This window comes from Canis aureus, chromosome 2 (assembly GCF_053574225.1).
Source record: "Canis aureus isolate CA01 chromosome 2, VMU_Caureus_v.1.0, whole genome shotgun sequence".
Classification (NCBI taxonomy): Eukaryota; Metazoa; Chordata; class Mammalia; order Carnivora; family Canidae; genus Canis; species Canis aureus.
In genome coordinates, this window is record NC_135612.1 from 30560435 (window position 1) to 30578400 (window position 17966).

Consider the following 17966-nt stretch of genomic DNA (forward strand, 5'->3'; position numbering starts at 1 on the left):
ACTGTCTTGATCACAACTTCGTAATACAGCTTGAAATCCGGCATTGTGATGTCCCTGGCTCTGGTTTTCTTTTTCAATATTCCCCTGGCTATTTGGGGTCTTTTCTGATTCCACACAAATCTTAAGATGATTTGTTCCAACTCTCTGAAGAAAGTCCATGGTATTTTGATAGGGATTGAATTAAATCTGTAAATTGCCCTGGGTAGCATTGACATTTTCACAGCATTAATTCTTTCAATCCATGAGCGTGGAATGTTTCTCCATCTCTTTGTGTCTTCCTCAATATCTTTCAGAAGTGGTCTGTAGTGTTTAGGGTATAGATCCTTTACCTCTTTGGTTAGGTTTATTCCTAGGTATCTTATGCTTTTGGGTGCAATTGTCAATGGGATTGACTCCTTACTTTCTCTTTCTTCAGTCTCATTGCTAGTGTATAGAAATGCCACTGATTTCTGGGCATTGATTTTGTATCCTGCCACACTGCTGAATTGCTGTATGAGTTCCAGCAATCTTGGGGTGGAGTCTTTTGGGTTTTATAGGTACAGTATCATGTCATCTGCAAAGAGGGAGAGTTTGACTTCTTTGCCAATTTGAATGCCTTCTATTTCTTTTTGTTGCCTGATTGCTGAGGCTAGGACTTCTAGTACTAAGGTGAATAGCAGTGGTGAGAGTGGACATCCCTGTCGTGTTCCTGATCTTAGGAGAAAGGCTCTCTGTTTTCCCTTTTGAGAATGGGACGCCTGGGTGGCTCAGTGGTTGGCCATCTGCCTTCGGCTCAGGGCATGATCCTGGGGTCCTGGGATTGAGTCCCACGTCGGGCTTCCAGCATGGAGCCTGCTTCTCCCTCTGCCTGTGTCTCCACCTCTGTGTGTGTCTCTCATGAATAAATAAATAAAATCTAAAAAAAAAAAAAAATAAGATGCTGAGGAATGTTCCCTCTATCCCTACATTCTGAAGAGTTTTGATCAGGAATGGATGCTGTATTTTGTCACATGCTTTCTCTGCATCTATTGAGGAGAGCATATGGTTCCTGTTTTTTCTCTTGTTGATGTGCTCTATCACGTTGATTGCTTTACAAGTGTTGAGCCAGCCTTGCATCCTGGGGATAAATCCCACTTGGTCATGGTGAATAATCTCAGTGTACTGTTGGATCCTATTGGCTAGTATCTTGTTGAGAATTTTTGCATCACTGTTCATCAGGGATATTGGTCTATAATTCTCCTTTTTGGTGGGTTCTGTGTCTGGTTTTGGAATTAAGGTGATGCTGCCTCCTAGAACGAGTTTGGAAGTATTCCGTCCCTTTCTATCCTTTGGAACAGCTTTAGTAGAATAGATATTGTTTCTTCTTTAAACGTTTGATAGAATTCCCCTGGGAAGCCATCTGGCCCTGGACTTTTGTGACTTAGGAGGTTTTTGATGACTGCTTCAATTTCCTCCCTGGTTATCAGCCTGTTCAGGTTTTCTATTTCTTCCTGTTCCGGTTTTGGTAATTTGTGGTTTTCCAAAAATGTGTCCATTTCTTCTAGATTGTATAATTTGCTGACATAAAGCTGCTTATAATACATTTTAAAAATTGTTTGTATTTCCTTGGTATTGATTGTGATCTCTCCTCTTTCATTCATGATTTTATTAATTTGAGTCCTTTTTCTCTTTAATAAGGCTGGCTAATGGTTTATCTATCTTATTAATTCTTTCAGAGAGCCAGCTCCTGGTTTTGCTGATCTGTCCTACAATTCTTCTGGTCTCTATTTCATTGAGTTCTGCTCAAATTTTTATCTCTCTTCTTCTGCTTGGTGTAGGCTTTACTTGCTGTTCTTTCTCCAGTTCCTTTAGGTGCAAGGTTAGCTTGTGTATTGGAAAAATTGTCTTTTCCAATTTTTTGAGGGAGGCTTGTACTGCGATGTATTTCCCTCTTAGGACCGCTTTTGCTGTATCCCAAAGATTTTGAATGGTTGTATCATCATTTTCATTAGTTTCCATGAATCTTTTTAATTATTTTCTAATTTCCAAGTTGACCCATTCATCTTTTAGCAGGATGCTCTTTAACCTCCACGTGTTTGAATTTCTTCCAAATTTCTTCTTGTGATTGAGTTCTAGTTTCAAAGCATTGTGGTCTGAAAATATCCAGGGGACAATCCCAATCTTTTGGTATCAGTTAAGACCTGATTTGTGACTCAGTATGTGGTCTATTCTGGAGAAAGTTCCATGTGCACTTGAGAAGAATGTGTATTCAGTTGCATTGGGATGGAAAGTTCTGTAAATATCTGAGAAATCCATCTGGTCCACTGTATCATTTAAGGCCCTGTTTCTTTGGTGATGTTGTGCTTAGAATATCCATCATTTGCAAAAAGCACTGTGTATTAGTGTATTAATTATTATCTAAGTATGTCTTTACTTCGGTTATTAATTGATTGATATACTTGGCAGCTCCCACATTAGAGGCATAAATATTCATGATTGTTAGGTCCTCTTGTTGGATAGATCCTTTAAGTATGATATAGTGTCCCTCTTCATCTCTTACTACAGTCTTTGGGATAAACGTTAATTTATCTGATAGGAGGATTGCTACCCCTGCTTTCTTTTGAGGACCATTTGAATGCTAAATGGTTCTCCAACCTTTTATTTTCAGGCTGGAGGTGTCCTAAAATTAGTATCTTGTAGACCACAAATAGATGAGTCCTGCTTTTTTATCCAGTCCAATGCCTTGCGTCTTTTGATGGGATCATTTAGCCTATTCACATTCAGAGTTACTATTGAAACATATGAAGTTAGTCTCATCATATTACCTATTAAATCCCTGTTTTTGTGGATTGTTTCTTTGGGCTTCCTCTTTCTTTTACAAAGTCCCCCTTAATATTTCCTGCAGAGCTGGTTTGGTGAAACAACTGATATTGTTTCAGTTTCTGCCTATCTTGGAAGCTCTTTATCTCTTCTTCTATTCTGAATGAGAGTCTTACTGGATAGAGTATTCTTGGCTGCATGTTATTCTAATTTAGGACCCTGAATATATCCTGCCAGCCCTTTCTGGCCTGCCGGGTCTCAGCAGAGGGCTGCTGTTAATCTAATATTTCTCCCCATATAAGTTAGGGATCTCTTCTCTCTTACTGCTTTAAAGATTTTCTCTTTATCTTTGGAATTGGCAAGTTTCACTATTAAATGTCGAGTTGTTGAACAGTTTTTATTGATTTTTTTTTTGGGGGGGGGTCTCTCTATCTCCTGGATTTGAATGCCTGTTTCCCTCCCCAGATTTGGGAAGTTCTCAGCTATGATTTGTTCAAATATGCTTTGTGGTCCTCTCTCTCTTTCAGCCTCTTCTGGAACCCCAATTATATGTATATTCTTCCTTCTGAGGCTGTCATTTATTTCCCTTAGCCTTTCCTCATAGGCTCTTAATTGTTTTTCTCTTTTCTCCTCAGCTTCCTTCCTTGCCATCAACTTGTCTTCTATGTCTCTCACTCTCTTCCACTCATTAACCCTAGCAGTTAGAGCATCCAGTTTGGATTGCATCTCATTAAACCTATTTTTAATTTTGGCCTGATTAGATCTCAATTCTGCACTAACCAAGTCTCTAGAGTCCTTTATGCTTTTTTACAGAGCCACCAGTAGCTTTATAATTATACTTCTGAATTGGCTTTCTGACATCATATTGAAATCCAAATTCTATAACTCTGTGGCAGAGAGTACTGTTTCTGGTTCTTCTTTTGTGGTGATTTCTTCCTTCTAGTCATTTGTCCAGTGCAGAGTGGCTGTATGAGCAGGCTGTCAATATCAACCACGACCTAAGTAAATTCCACTGTAGGTGATTCTGAAGAGTTCAGAGACCAGAAAATAAAAGAAAATGAAGAAGAGAACAAAATAAAACAAAAGGACCACTAAGATAAAAACAAATTTTAATGCAAAGTAGTAAAAATAAAAAGCCAAAAATAAAAAACAAGAAAAAAGATAAAGAAAAAAATAAAGAAAAGAGGAAAAAGGGAGAGAAAAAAGGCAGAGATGGTGGTGGTGACAAAATTGTATTGGAGGGAGAATGTAGTCAGCCTGAGAGGTCCTAGAGGGTGATTCTCTTGGTTCTGAGTGTGTTAAGTTCTGTATGTTAGAAGATCCTCAGTCCCAAATTTCTATAAACCAGCAATACTTGTAGAGAGCCCCAACAGTGACCACCAAAACATAAACGAGATAAAAGAGGGGGGCTGAATAGGAATGAAGGGAGAATATAATCTCACAGAATGGATCGGCAGGGTGTTCCACTTGATTCAGGGTGCATGCTGGTCATGACTTAGAAGGTATGAACTTCTGCCATTGTAGAACAAAACAACGCAGGGAAAACAAAGAAAACAAAACAAAACAACCATATCTCATATATCTCCCAAAATTAAATTGAGTACATCGAAAGGAATCTAAAAGTGGAAAATATATCTAGGACCTGTAATCGTAGAAATATGAAAGTCAGAAAGGAAGAAACTTAAAAATGAAGAGGTGGTAAAATATTGTAGTTAAGGTGGGTAAAGAGAAAAAATACTGGAAAATTTTAGTCTGATATAAAAATGAGTTGTAATGGAAAAACGGGAAAAAAAATTTTAAAAAGAGGGGGACTCTCTAGCTCTATATACTATCAATTCCTCGACTTCCCCTGAAGTTCTCCAGGGCTGCTTGGTGGAGAACTTGCTCTTCCCCTGTCCTTCCAGCTGGTCTGGGGGGAGGGGCTGCTGTGCTGATGCTCAGGTGTGTGCACCTGGGGGAGCTACCCTGCCCACTGCCGATGCCGGGCTCTGTGGGAGCTGTTGACCCCCTGAGGCCTCTGTCCCCGGGTGGCCCCCCCTCCCAGGCAGACGGTGACACCAGGAGGAATACTGGCTGCAGCCAGCTCTCCAGCCCTGGGGTCAGTTCCCCCAGTAACCACCGCAGCTCCCAGTCCACACTGGCCTGGGTGCTCCCGGGCTGCGGGGGCGCTGATCTGCCAGGGGGCATCGGGAGGGTCCTCACCGTCCTGTGCCCTCCCCCCTCTCCCCTGTCCCGGGGCGCCCCGGTGGTAGGAAGGTCCTCGCTGTCCCGAGCCCTCCCCTCTCCCCCCTCCCCTCTCCCCCCTGGGGTGTGGGGGCCGCGCAGGATCCCGGCTATGTCCCCCGAGCCCTGGGATCCGCGGCCTGTGCTGCAGGACCCGCTCCCGGGCCGCCTCTCCGCAGGGATCGGGGCTCAGCCACCTCCGCCCGGAGGCCCCCCGACCCACCGGCTGCTCCCCGACGTCCCCGCTGAGCCCTTCTCTCTGGAGCGCGGGGTGGGCCTCTCTGCACGTCGCAGGTGGGAGCGGCGGGTGCCCGGGGGTGGGGGGACCCCGCTCGGCGCCCGCTTAAGCGGCATCTCTTTAGTGACTTTAATAAGCAATTTTACACGTAAACTACAGAATATACCATAAAACTAGGTATATAGTTGTTTTTATGTGAGATCATTTTTATTTCCTTTTGGAGGTAGTTTTTTCTGTGATGCTTAAAACAGTGTGACCTGGTGGAAAGAACATGAGCTTTGGAGTCCGTATTAAATAGACTTTAGGAAGAAATAAATGAGTTTTCTTTTTTAAAATGATTTATTTATTTATTTTCCACCAGCTTGCCCCCTCCCCCCTAACCTTTTTTTAATTGGAAAGCAAAGGACCAAATAAAGCTCGTTCTCAGGTAAAGGGACTCTCCTGGGGAAACTTCCAGCACGGCAAGGCAAGATCTTTACAGAAGGACTTGCAGCCTGTCCCCGGGGCTCTGGCTTCCCAGGCAGGCCAAGGGCCTCTCCACCACACAGTGACAGCCGAGTCCAGGTGGAGGGGTAAATCTTGAGGTGAATGAGGCACGGCATTTCTCTAGCAGGTGCCCCATTAGCCACTGTGGCCTGCAGGCTGCAGCTCTCTCCCACCCTCTGGCCTGCTGGAAGCAGCCCATTCAGGTGGCGGGTGTTAACATATGACCTCATCAGGGAAAAGCTATTTAAGTGGACAGGTCTGAAATGAGAGTGCACAAAGTCCAGGTATCTGGTCACACACGTGTCTCTCCTCTAGGACTCCCCCCTCAAACCACCATCAGGCCAGTCTTACTGACTGAGGGACTGTCATCTAGGTGTCCCTTGTCTTGCTGTCCACAGAGGATAATAGTGGCACCAAGTCTTAAGGTTGTGGTGAGGATTCCATCTGATAAAGTACGGTACCCACTTTCAAGGTGGGTGGCACACTGTAAGCACTCAATAAATGGGAGTAATAGTGCTAGTGAATCTTATAAAATCCTACAAGGTAATTGTATTAGTTTGGGGTTTTCCAGGGAAACAAAACCAGGAGAATTTATACATACATACAGAGGTTTATTTTAAGGAATTTGCTTATACGACAAAGGCGGGCAAGTCCAAGCTCTGCAGGGTGGGCTGGAAGCCTGGAGACTAGGGAAGAGCTGATGTTGTGGGCTGCCTGCTGGTTGAATGCCTTCTTGCTCAGGAGAGGAAAGTCTTTTAGCCTATCTGTGCCTTCAACTGTTTGGATACAGCCCACCCACTTCACAGAGGGCAATCTGCTTTCCCCAAGGCGACCAATGTAAATGTTAATCTCATCTGAAAACAATCTCACAGAAACATCCAGAATATTGTTTAGCCAAATACCTGGGTGCTGTAGCTCAGCCAAGTTCCCATATAAGATTAACCATCACAGTAGACTTTACTAGCCCCATTTTAAAGATAAGAAGCCTAAGGGTCGGAGAGGTTAGGACCATGACATCCAGGTGGCCAGAGACAGTCTCTGAGTAAGTGAAATGTGAGTGTGAGACCTCAAACAAAAAAGAGGCTGCCTGGAGGGGAACTATCCCAGGCAGCACCCAGGGAGATGACAGGCCTGCTGCAGGTGTGGCTGCACATCCGAAGGCCCAGAGGAGACGGGTTTTGGAGGCAGGGCAGCTTGTGCAGGCCTCTGGATTTCCTTCTAAAGGAGATGGGGCCATGGGGAGCTTTCATCCAGGAATGACATTATCTGGTCACCCCACTTGCCGGGGAGCCGAGAGGTCAGACTCTTCGATTTCATTGCTCCCTGAAGATCCAGGTTTATATTGGCGGCCCTTGAATCTGAAAACAGGCTCATCACAAACCAATACTTGAAAAGTCACTCAATTTAACGTCTAAGTATTAAAGGAGGAAGGCTCTCCGCAACCCACCGGAACATTCTTCTGCTTCCTCCTTTCCTCTGGGGCTCCTGAAGGCCCATGATGGAGCCGAGGGCCCGGAGCTGCTGGGATTCCTTCATTTCTCAACTACCCACCCCTCCGGGGGTCTGGGGCCGGGAGCATTGCTGGCCTAGGCCAACTGACACAGGCAAAAATAAATAGATGAATAAAAGTGGCTGCACTTTCTGCTGAGGGAGGAACTTGGGGTTAAAATCAGCACTTCAATTTAAAAACTTAAAACCCCGCAAACCCCCGAGCCCGCATCCTAGACTTGCAAGCGGAATTGATTTCACCGGTGGGCGGTTCCTCGGACACGCCGCGAAGTGAGGGCGGAGGGAGCCGATCTGGGGTCCACGCGCCCGGGGGAGAAACGGAGGCCGTCCGTGTTAGGGCTCCCTGGGGACAGAATGGGGTCCTTACCTGTAAAGAACCCTGGATTTAGCCCTTCACGTCCAGGATCACTGAGGGAAAAAAAGACTCAAGGCCCAAAGTAAGAACGTATCATCAGGGAACCAACGGAAGGATTCAAGTTCAAGGGGCCCCTGCGGAGCGTGTCGTTGGGTGGACACCGCAGGCTCCCGGGGACCAGTGGGGACGGCCGCCCGCGGCCGGGCTCCCGGCGCAGCACGCAAGAACCCCGCTGCATTCCGCCTCTGCGCCTCGGGCCCCCGGGTGAGCTCCGGCAGGGGCCCTGGACTCGGGGTGGGGGGACAGTGCGCATGGGGGGCGGGGGGCTTCCTCCGCTGAGCAGCTGATGCCCGCGCGGCGGGGCTCCCTGGACTGCAGGGACTTCCCTTGGAAACATGAAATGTAGCTGAAGGCAGATCCCCAACGAGGGCGATGGTGAGTATGCAATTTAACTAAGATACATCCCGCTTCCTTTCATGGGGCGGAATGCAGCGCCTGCATAAGAAACGCTCCGGCCCGGGGCTGAGCGGCTGGGCGTCTGCGTCGGCCCAGGGCGGGATCCCAGGTCCCCGGATCGAGTCCCACGTCCGGCCCCCCGCAAGGAGCCTGCTTCTCCCTCGACCTGTGTCCCTGCCTCTGTGTGTGTGTGTGTCTCCCATGAATACATAAACTCTTTTTTAAAAAAGGAATCCTCGGGATCCCTGGGTGGCACAGCGGTTTGGCGCCTGCCTTTGGCCCAGGGTGCGATCCTGGAGACCCGGGATCGAGTCCCACGTCGGGCTCCCGGTGCATGGAGCCTGCTTCTCCCTCTGCCTGTGTCTCTGCCTCTCTCTCTCTCTCTCTCTGTGTGACTATCATAAATTTAAAAATAAATAAATAAATACATAAATAAATAAATAAAAAAGGAATCCTCTAAAATTCTCATGAGTGGCCTGTAGGCCTTCTGGTAGGGGACCCTGGCCAAGCGCCTGCCGGGGGCAGCGGAGGGCTGTCCCCAAACTCACCCGAGTTCAGGCGCAGGGGACTTGCCGGCCTCCCCGAGCAGCACAGGCCCCCTCCAGGGTGCTTTGCCCTCTGCTCTCCCACTTGGTTCATAGTAACTCCATGAACAGGGTTTATTCCCCTCGTTTCATACGCTCAGACACGGGGCCAGGTCAGCTACCTAATGGAGAGCCTGGACTAAAATTAAATTCTACTTACTGCAGACTCTGCCCTTTTCATAAGACCAATATTAAAAATACCAGTTCTAGGGCCCTAAACCCCAGAGTTTCCAGTTATTGACAGAACCAGGATTTTTTTTTGAAGTGCTGGGCAGCTTGTGGAATCCCTCCATGAGACTGCACAGCTTCTTCACTATCTTTGATTTTGCCAATGAACAGAAAATTGTGCTTAGGAATTTAGTGGACTGCTTAAAAAAAAAAAAAAAAAAAAAAAAAAAAAAAAGGTTCCAGCTTTGAAAGGGCATGAGACAGAAAGGCTGCTTCTGGAAGCTCCCCTGGAGCACGCAGGTGCACTCGGGGTCAGTCAGCACACATCCAAGAAAGAGGACTCCCATCACCCGCAGTGCTGGGTGCTGAGCGCCCCTCTGAGCGGCTCACACACCCTCGCAGCTGAGCCTCGCAGCTGCCCTTCCAGGCGCTCTGTCTCCAGTGGGGATGGGAAGCCTGAAGCTCCGACTCACTCATCCAGGCCAACTCTCTGTTCAAAGCAGTCCCTCTACGCGGAAGAGCTAATTCACCAACTGGCTAAAGAACTTAAGGAAGATCAAGGAAAACACGAGAAGCCAGGAGATGTGAGAGGGCAGGGCAGGACTCCGGGCCTCGGGGTGAGGAAGACCCGAGGCACCTGCACACCTGCCGCTGCACCCTTCCTTTCATCCCCAGAACCAAGGTGGCCTCACTAGGGCTCATCCTCCTACCATCCTCTGACTCGTATGCCCTTTGGTTTCTTCCAGAGCCTTCCCACCATTGGCTCTTGGCCCCTTTCTTTCTTTGTCCTTAACCTTTTCTTGTACTGGTGCTTTCACAGTCATCTGTGAGTAAGATCCGGCATGCCCGCCTTTAATAGTCACTCCCCTCAGCCTCACCTGCCCCATGTCGCCTCCCACCCATTTCGTGCCTCCCCCCAGCCGCAGCCTGCCTCTCTCCGGTGGTCACCACCGTGGTTAGTGACATGCCTCCATCTGGCAGCCCCCACCAGAAACCTAGGCGTCATTCTTGATCCTTCACTTTTCTTCCAAGTCATTGCTCAGTCTTACAGAGGGTTCCCTGTAATCATGCCTCAGATCCCTACCGCCAGCGCGGCGCTGTCTGCGCTGCGGGCCGGTCTTCTAGTTTGACCAAGCTCCCCTACGTCCTAGTCCTTAGTTCTCTACACAGCAGCCACGGTGATCTCCTCAGACACAGAGCTGACCCTGCCACTCCGCTGCTTAACCTGCTGCAGTGCCTCTGTGTTACTCCTAAGTTAAAGACTCAACTCCGTATTGTGGGACACAGACCTTTGGTGGTACGAGCCTGCTCACCTGTCCAGACTCATTTCCCCCTCTCCCTACCCTGACACCACTCAGTCCAGCCTATCCTGCCTCACCCTTCCAGGATCAATTTGGATGTCACCTGCCCAGGACGTCCCCTGTGGTCTCTCTTACCTGCTTAGACCCAGTGCTTACAGCCATCACACCACAGATGTTGACTTGTCCACACCCCCAGCTAAGGCAGGGCTCCTGCTCCTTGACAACCTGTGCTGATTCTTCATTCTATATCTGGTGCTCGGTGGAAGCTCAATAAACACGGGATGAGTGGATAAGTGACCTGGCAAGGCCACAGGGAGTGACCAGGAGCTGATAAGAAGGACTCTGGGGTTCAGAGTACAAAACATTTTCTCCTTTAGGGTGCTCCTGGCAGCCCACGCGGCTCTGGCCACGCGCTGTGTCCGCTCGCTGCTGCTGGTTTTCCCTGAATTCGCCCGGCGACCTTCTCACCTACATCCTGGCTTGGTTCTCATCGGATGGATGAGGAGCGGGGCGGCTGGGACAGGCCCAGGCCCTGCGGCGCTCCCCACTGCGCCTCCCGCCGCTGCCCCGCACGCTCCGCGGGGAGTGGCCCCGCTGCACGCGCGCTGCCTCCGCCTCCCGGCCCGGGGTGGGGTGGGGGGGTTCGCCCCGGAGCCACCGCTCCCGCCTCGGTTCCGTCCGCTTGACGTCGGCCCTGAATCTGCGCGGCTGGGCGGGCCTGGGAAGGGGCGCTCTGCAGCCTCCAGCCGAGCCCACGCCTGCCTCCCGAGTCTCGGGTGAAACAGCCCTCGTAGGGGCAGCCACACGCTATTAGTCAGAAAAAGAATCCCCGCTTCCTGGACGGCCAGATTTATTACAGCAGTGGGCCTGACCCTGCTGGACCTCGGGGCCGGGGAGGGGCCGGGGGGGGCCGGGGCGCTGGGGGAGCTGGGTGGGGGCTGACCCTGCTGGACCTCGGGAGCTGGGGGGGGCGGGGCGCTGGGGAGCGGGCAGGGGCGCTGGGGGAGCCCGCGGGGCCTGGCCCTACTGGACCTCGGGAGCTCGGGGGGCCGGGGCTCTGGGGGAGCTCGGGGTGGGGGGCCGGGGCGCTGGAGGAGCCTGCAGGGCCTCCTCTCACAGCTGCCGACGGTAAATACAGGTTGCGTTCCACTGAACGCTTGGCAGGGAGTAGAAGCTGGAGGGGTGTCCTGGAGCGCTCACAGGTCGGGGGGGACGCAGCTGCGGGGCCAGACACGCGATCGCAGGGAACAGGCAGGGGAGCAGGTGCCCGACTGCGGGAGGGGCGGGGCTGCAGGAGAGGAGGGGCGGGGCTGCAGGAGGAGCAGAGCTGCTGGAGGGGAGGGGCCGGGCTGCCGGGAGGGGAAGGGCGGGGCTGCAGGAGGGGAGAGGCAGGGCTGCCGGGAGCGGAGGGGCGGGGCTGCAGGAGGGGAGGGGCGGGGTTGCCGGGAGGGGAGGGGCGGGGTTGCCGGGAGGAGAGGGCCGGGGCTGCAGGAGGGGAGGGGCGGGGTTGCCGGGAGGGGAGGGGCGGGGCTGCAGGAGGGGAGGGGCCGGGCTGCCGGGAGGGGAGGGGCGGGGCTGCAGGAGGAGCAGAGCAGCAGGAGGGGAGGGCGGGGTTGCCGGGAGGGGAGGAGCCGGGCTGCGGGGAGGAGCCAGGCTGCGGGCGGGGCGGAGGAGGAAGCGGCGGTCTCAGAGCAGCTGCGGGCGAGGGCGGAGCTGGAGGGCCGGGGAGGCCAGAGGAGCCCTCCGGGGGCCTGCAGCGACAGCCGCGGGGTGGGGGGAGCCGCCCCGGGGCCCCTCCCGGCCCTGCGCTCTGACCCTGGCCTCGGCCCATTCTGCCCTGCTCAGGTTAAGGCCCACGGAACCAGCTGGGTCCTACCGGGGCGCGGCCTGGCCTCTGGTGCCCTCCTGGGTGCCCCGCGGCTCCGGTCCCACCGGCCTTCCTCCAGCGTGAAGCCAGGAGGGGGTGGCGGGTCGCCCCAGCCCCTCAGGCCTACCACGCCAGAGCCTCGGAGGCTCCCGCCCTGACCGGCTTCCCCCCTGTAGTGTCCTGCACGACACACCCGTTGCTGTCACTCTCGCGCGGACCTGCCTGGCACCTTGCTTGACCCGCACCTCCAGGCCCTGCTGCCGGCCCTCCCTAACCTGGGACTGGCGTGGTCGCCCCTCACAGTAGCCAACATGTCTCCCGTGTTTCACTTTTTACTTGGTTTCTCATCAGTCCTCTGACCTCCCGTGGAAAGCACGGTCCATGGCTCCTGAAGCTTGCGTTGTTTCCGTCTCACAGCTATGTTCTCCGTGCCACATGCGGCCTGGCACATCCGGGGTGCCCACACCCAGGCATGTTCTACCGTGTCACTCGGCGTGCGTGGCTTCAGGCACTGGTTGACCTGGGGACGTTGTTAGGGTGACAGGCTGAGCCCGTGAGCCACCACTGTTGGGGAGTCAGTGGGGTATGCACAGGGCAAATGACAGTAGGGTGGTACCAAAGGTCCCCCCGCCCCCCCCCGCCCTCCCCCGCAAAGGCAGCAGAAGCTAGAGGCAGAGAGGAGGGGGGTAGAGAACATCAGCAGGGACAGACATAATGCAAGTGGAGTTAGGGAAAAGCTGAGTCAACCTAATGGAGAAGAAACTCTGGTCTGATCTTTCCACAGACCAACTCTGGGAACTGGGACTGAGGTAAGTGAGAGGCTCTACTATCCGGAATGATGTCCTGCGGGGCAGGCCACGAAGCTCCTCCTTGTTCTCTGCACACCCTAAAAACAGCTGGCCATTGGCTAAGGAACCTGACGGCCCCTCCGCATCCTTCAGTGAAGGCACCTGACCACATGGGCTCCAGTACCAGCTCCCCTCTTGCCCTGGCAGGGGCTCCTAGCGACCAGTCCAGGCTGGCTCTCACACCGTAGGGAGCCCACCTGCCCTGAGGCAAAAGTGCCAAAGGTGGGGCTGGGGTAGACGTCCTCCCCCACTGCAGGCAGCGATGCTCAGGGGAGGTGTTCCCGGTAAAGCCTAGTGATCCGTCCGGGAAACCGGTGCAATTCCACTTTAAGTTCGTCCTTTCCCTTTATTACCGTGCAGGGAGAAGGTCAGGGAGAGGCCTTGTTACTAATCCAAGTCAGCAAACAAAATCCCATGTTTGATGTTCCAGCGTGGCCCGAAGGGGCAGCTCTGAGGCAAGGCTGCAGGGAGGCGGGGAGCCCAGGCTGGGCCGTACACAGGGGGAGGAAGGTCACCTCTGCCCCCTGCTTCTTTGTTACCTGATTCACCTGGGGCGGCCCCTCCCAGCCTGACTGTCAGCCCTTTACTCACCCGAGTCACTTCCCAAGGATGTACCTGGAAATCTCCCCACCAGTCCAGATGTTAGACCAATTTTTCTAAAGTTTCTAATACAACTCTAAAGCGTTTTATTTGGATTCTGCTCAAATAAATTGAGATTATTGGGGTTCATTTTTTCATTTTTAAAGATGTATTTATTTGAGAGACAGAGCACCAGGTGGAGGGGCAGAGGGAGAGAGAATCTGAAGCACACGTGAGATTCTCAGGACCCCACGACCCTGAGATCATGACATGAGCCAAAACCAAGAGTCAGACACTCAACGGACTGTGCTATGCAGGCACCCACATACCTTTTTCTTAAATGAAAAACATTCTGTTCAGATAGCATGATAACAAAAGCTCATTCATTCCATGAATATTTATTAAGTTCCATTAAGTGTTAGGAGTTAAACTAGATATTGAGGAAACAGGAGTGACAACACAGAAATGCCTGCCCTCACTGAATTTTTGTCAACAGGAAAGATACATATTAAGCAAATAATTAGAGACATGAGGAATATTATGAAAGAAGTATAAGGTGTTCCTGGAGCTTATAACAGAGGAAACTAGGAAAATATTTCCACATCATATATCTGATAAGGGGTTAATAGCCACGTATATAAAGAACTCATACCACTCAATAGCAAAAAACCCCAAACAATTCAATTAAAAAATGGGCAGAGGATCTGCATAGATATTTTTTCCAAGTAAAGAGTACAAAGGGTCAACAGGTACAAGTAAAGGTGCTCAGTATCACTAATCATCAGGGAAGTGCAGGTCAAAACCACAATGAAATATCAGCTCACACCTGTTAGAATTATTAAAAGGCAAGCAATACCAAGTGCTGGCAAGGATGTGGAGAAAAGGGAATCTTTATGCACTGTTGGTAGGAATGCAAACTGGTGCAGCCACTAAAGAAAACTTATATATATATATATATATATATATATATATATATATATATATATAATGGGTCCTCAAAAAATTAAAAATAGAACTACCATATGATCCAGCAACTGTACTTCTGGACATTTATCCAAAGAAAACAAAAACACTCAAAAAAGATATATGCACCCACCCCCATCTTTGCTGCAGCAATAGCAACAACCAAGATATGGAAACAACCTAAGTGTCCAATGGGTAAGAAAATGTGATACACATGCGCGCGCGCACACACACACACACACACACACACACACACAGACGCGGAATATTATGCAGTCATGAAAGGGAAATCTTGCCATTTGTGAAAACATAGATGGACTTGAGGGTATTATGCTAAGTGAAGTGAGTCAGACAGAGAAAGGCAAATGCTCTGTAATCTCATTTATACATGGACTCTAAAATAAAACAAAAACAAAACCAAGAAAAATCTTGAGCCCATGGATACTGAGAACAGATCCGTGGTTGCCAGACTGGGGCAAAACATATGAGAAAGGTCAAAAGGTACAAACCTTCAGTTATAAAATAATAAGTCATGTGAATGTAATGAGCAGACAGCAGGGTGACTACAGCTAGCAACACTGTACTGCATATTTGAAAGTCACGGAGAGAAAAGACCGTGAAAGTTCTTATCCCAAAAAGAGTTTTGTTATGTGTGGTGACTGATGTTAATTGGACTTATTATGGTGCACATTTTTCACTATACACAAATAATAAATCATTATGTTGTATCCCTGAAACTTACATGTTACCTGTCAATTATACCTCAAAAATTAATAAAGTTAATTTATTAATTACAAAAGTAATTAAAAAACAAAAGTTTTTCAGCATTTATTTTTACAAATTTATTTATTAATTACAAAAGTACTCAAAAAAACAAAAGTTTTTCAGCATTTATTTTTATGTAAAGAAAGGGAAACATCATTTGTACTTTCTCATAATGCAGAAGTGAGGATCTCATTGGAAATGGTGAAAGAAATTTCATGCACAGATCTATAACTAAATATAATTAACTGCCTACTTACTAAAATGGTTTTCAGTCTTCTGGACAAACCTTTAGTGGCTTTATGCTTAGTTGCTAATGCTTAGCATTGCATTTGGCTGAAAATCACGGGGAATTCCATCAAGCTCCTTCTGGCTTCCTGCTCTGCCATCCTCAGTTTGGCTTCTGTGAAATGGCTGCTTGAGATCCAGCCATCGTGCCGCACTCTCCGTGGCCTGATCTTTCTGGACATTGTGCATGGTACCTGTACTTACATGCCCCTGGCTAGAGCTTAGACTCGTGGCTCTTTCTGTCTACCAGGGGCGTTGGGCAATGTGGTATATTTACTCTGTGGCTGTGTATCTAGCTAAAAGCAGGTCATCAATTGCTCAAGTAGAAGAAAATGGACACAGGGGCCACTGCAAGTGGCAGTTAGTGTCCCCAGGGTTTCGATGACATATTCAGGAGGAAATGCTTTTTAAAATTATGTTATAATAATGACAATGACTTTCCTAAAAAGGTCAAATGGCTCTCATTTAGGTTGCAACATCTCCACTGTCAGGATGCAGAATAATTTCCCACAGAGAGGCAATACTTAGCTGGCGACAGAGGGGAGCAGATTTTCGGGACAGTCAGGGCCTTCCCCTCCCGGGTAAGCATCAGAAGGACCCAGACCTCTGCAACACTTCCCAGCACCAGCCGCTCAGGTCACCTGCTGCTTATCTCTTGGAATCAGGACAAATCAGGAGCTTTGAGGACTTGAAACTCAAGCTGTGGGAAATGGAAAGGGGCCCTAGTGTCTCAACTCCGAGGAGCTATCAGGGCAGCGCAGCGCATCTGTGCCCTCTAGAAGGCCGGTGGCTAACCCCTCGGTGCACAGGCTCACCGGCCTAGAGCCGTGTTCACTCCATAGAATTGACTCCACGAAAATAAAGGCGGTGGGCACAGTGTCTCTGCTGTCCTGCGGCTGCCCCCCAGTGACTCAGGAGACCTCCACCTCCCCTTCCCAGCCCGGCGCCCACCACGGTGGTTGTCCCGGGGAACCCCTGGCCCCAACCCCCTCACCCCCCATCCCACCCCTGCCCCGGGGGCTTGGGCCTTCCCCCCGCCCCCTCCCCCGTGGGCTGACTCCAGTTCCCGGGGCCGGACCCTCCCCCGTGGGCCGACTCCAGTTCCCGGGGCTCCGGGGCTCCCTCGGAGGGAGCTGATTCCGCGTGGCCGAGTCACTCCTGCGGCGGATCCCAAGCCCGGCCCGAAGGCACAGGTGCGGGTCTCGCCCTTCAGGGGCCCCTTCCCGCCCCGGCCTGTGAGTCGGCGGCCGCCTGCTGCGGCCTGCAGGTCTGGGTCCCCCGGAGGCGCTCCCCCTGGGTGGCCGTGGCGCAGGTGCTGGGCCCCTCCCGTGGGCACCCCCAGCCCTGCCCCGCCCCCCGCCCTCGGGCCCAGCTGCCCTCGCCCCAGCGGCTCCGACAAGCCCCGCGCGGGTGCGATTCGGTGGGGACCGCAGCCCCGCTGAGGGGGCCGCTCGCCCTGAGCTCCGGGACCGTGGCCACCGGCCACGGAGGAACTCCAAAGGGGCCGCCCGCCCACTGCCGTGAAGCCCTGGGCCGCCACCGCCCAGAGCCCCGAGGGGCCGCAAGTTCAGGCAGCAGCGCAGGATCGCATCCTGGAGGCCCCGGGCCAATGTCCCGCCGCGAGTGCCCATCGTCGGGCAGGGGAGAAAGGACAGGCCACCTGGAGGCAATGCTCCAGCAAGGGGCGGGGGGTGGGGGTGGGGGTGCAAACGGGCTCCTGAAGCCGGGCTCTGACCAGGGCTGCTTACCCCTGGCACACATGTGCATGGGGCCCCTCGCACCCCCTCGTGGCTGTCGGTCCTTCGCTGTTCTGCCTGCCGTTCCCTTGCAGTATATTCAATAAACTTCTATCTCCTTTAACAAAAGAAAAAGAGGGGCACTCAGGGGGCTCAGTGGCTGAGTGTCTGCCTTTGGTTCAGGTTGTGATCCCGGGTCTGGGGATCAAGTCCCATGTTGGAGCCTGCTTCTCCCTCTGCCTGTCTCTCTCTCTCTCTCTGTGCCTCTCATGAATAAATAAATTTTAAAAATCAAAAAAAAAAAAAAGAAAGAAAGAAAGAAAGAAGAAAGAAAGAAAGAAAGAAAGAAAGAAAGAAAGAAAGAAAGAAAGAAAGAAAGAAAGAAAGAAAAATGAGTGGTCAGATTTGAAACTACATCCTCAGTTGCTGGCAAAAGGTAGCTTTTAAATGAATCCTATTTTTCTCCAGGTTAAACAATAATTCAAAAACGGATCCATTCATTTGCTCATTCAATAGGTCAAGCATTGCTCGGATGTCTGAGCATTTGGCGGGTGTACAGAGATGATCTTGAAAAACTTAGCCAATTCTGATAGATTTGCAGGAATCTATGGTTTCTAATGACATGATATGTTTCTTGGCTCTTTACATTAGTTGAAAAGATAGTTCATTGATTTCGGAAACCTGAGTTCAAGTCAGGCCCCATGGAATCTTGGCCAAGTTTCTCAACCGTGTTGGGTCCTAGCTTCTTTAATTTACGATTCATGGTTGAGTGAGATGAGGGGTCTCAAGTCAAATTCCTACAGTGTCTAGATCTGTAACATAAAT

The 17966-nt window shown here is 50.9% G+C and overlaps 1 long non-coding RNA gene across 3 annotated transcripts; it reads right to left on the minus strand.

Annotated features, from left to right (window-relative positions):
• Positions 1–6315: 6315 nt before the first annotated feature.
• Positions 6316–10690, minus strand: LOC144295262 (uncharacterized). 3 transcript variants are annotated; one of them, XR_013362603.1, is made up of 3 exons: positions 10234–10690; positions 7173–7320; positions 6316–7083 (listed from the first exon to the last, which is right to left on the minus strand). It is a non-coding gene; the product is annotated as an uncharacterized LOC144295262 (long non-coding RNA). The 3 variants fall into 3 exon arrangements; XR_013362602.1 differs by having other exon boundaries at positions 7173–7601; XR_013362598.1 differs by having other exon boundaries at positions 7173–10690.
• Positions 10691–17966: the final 7276 nt, after the last annotated feature.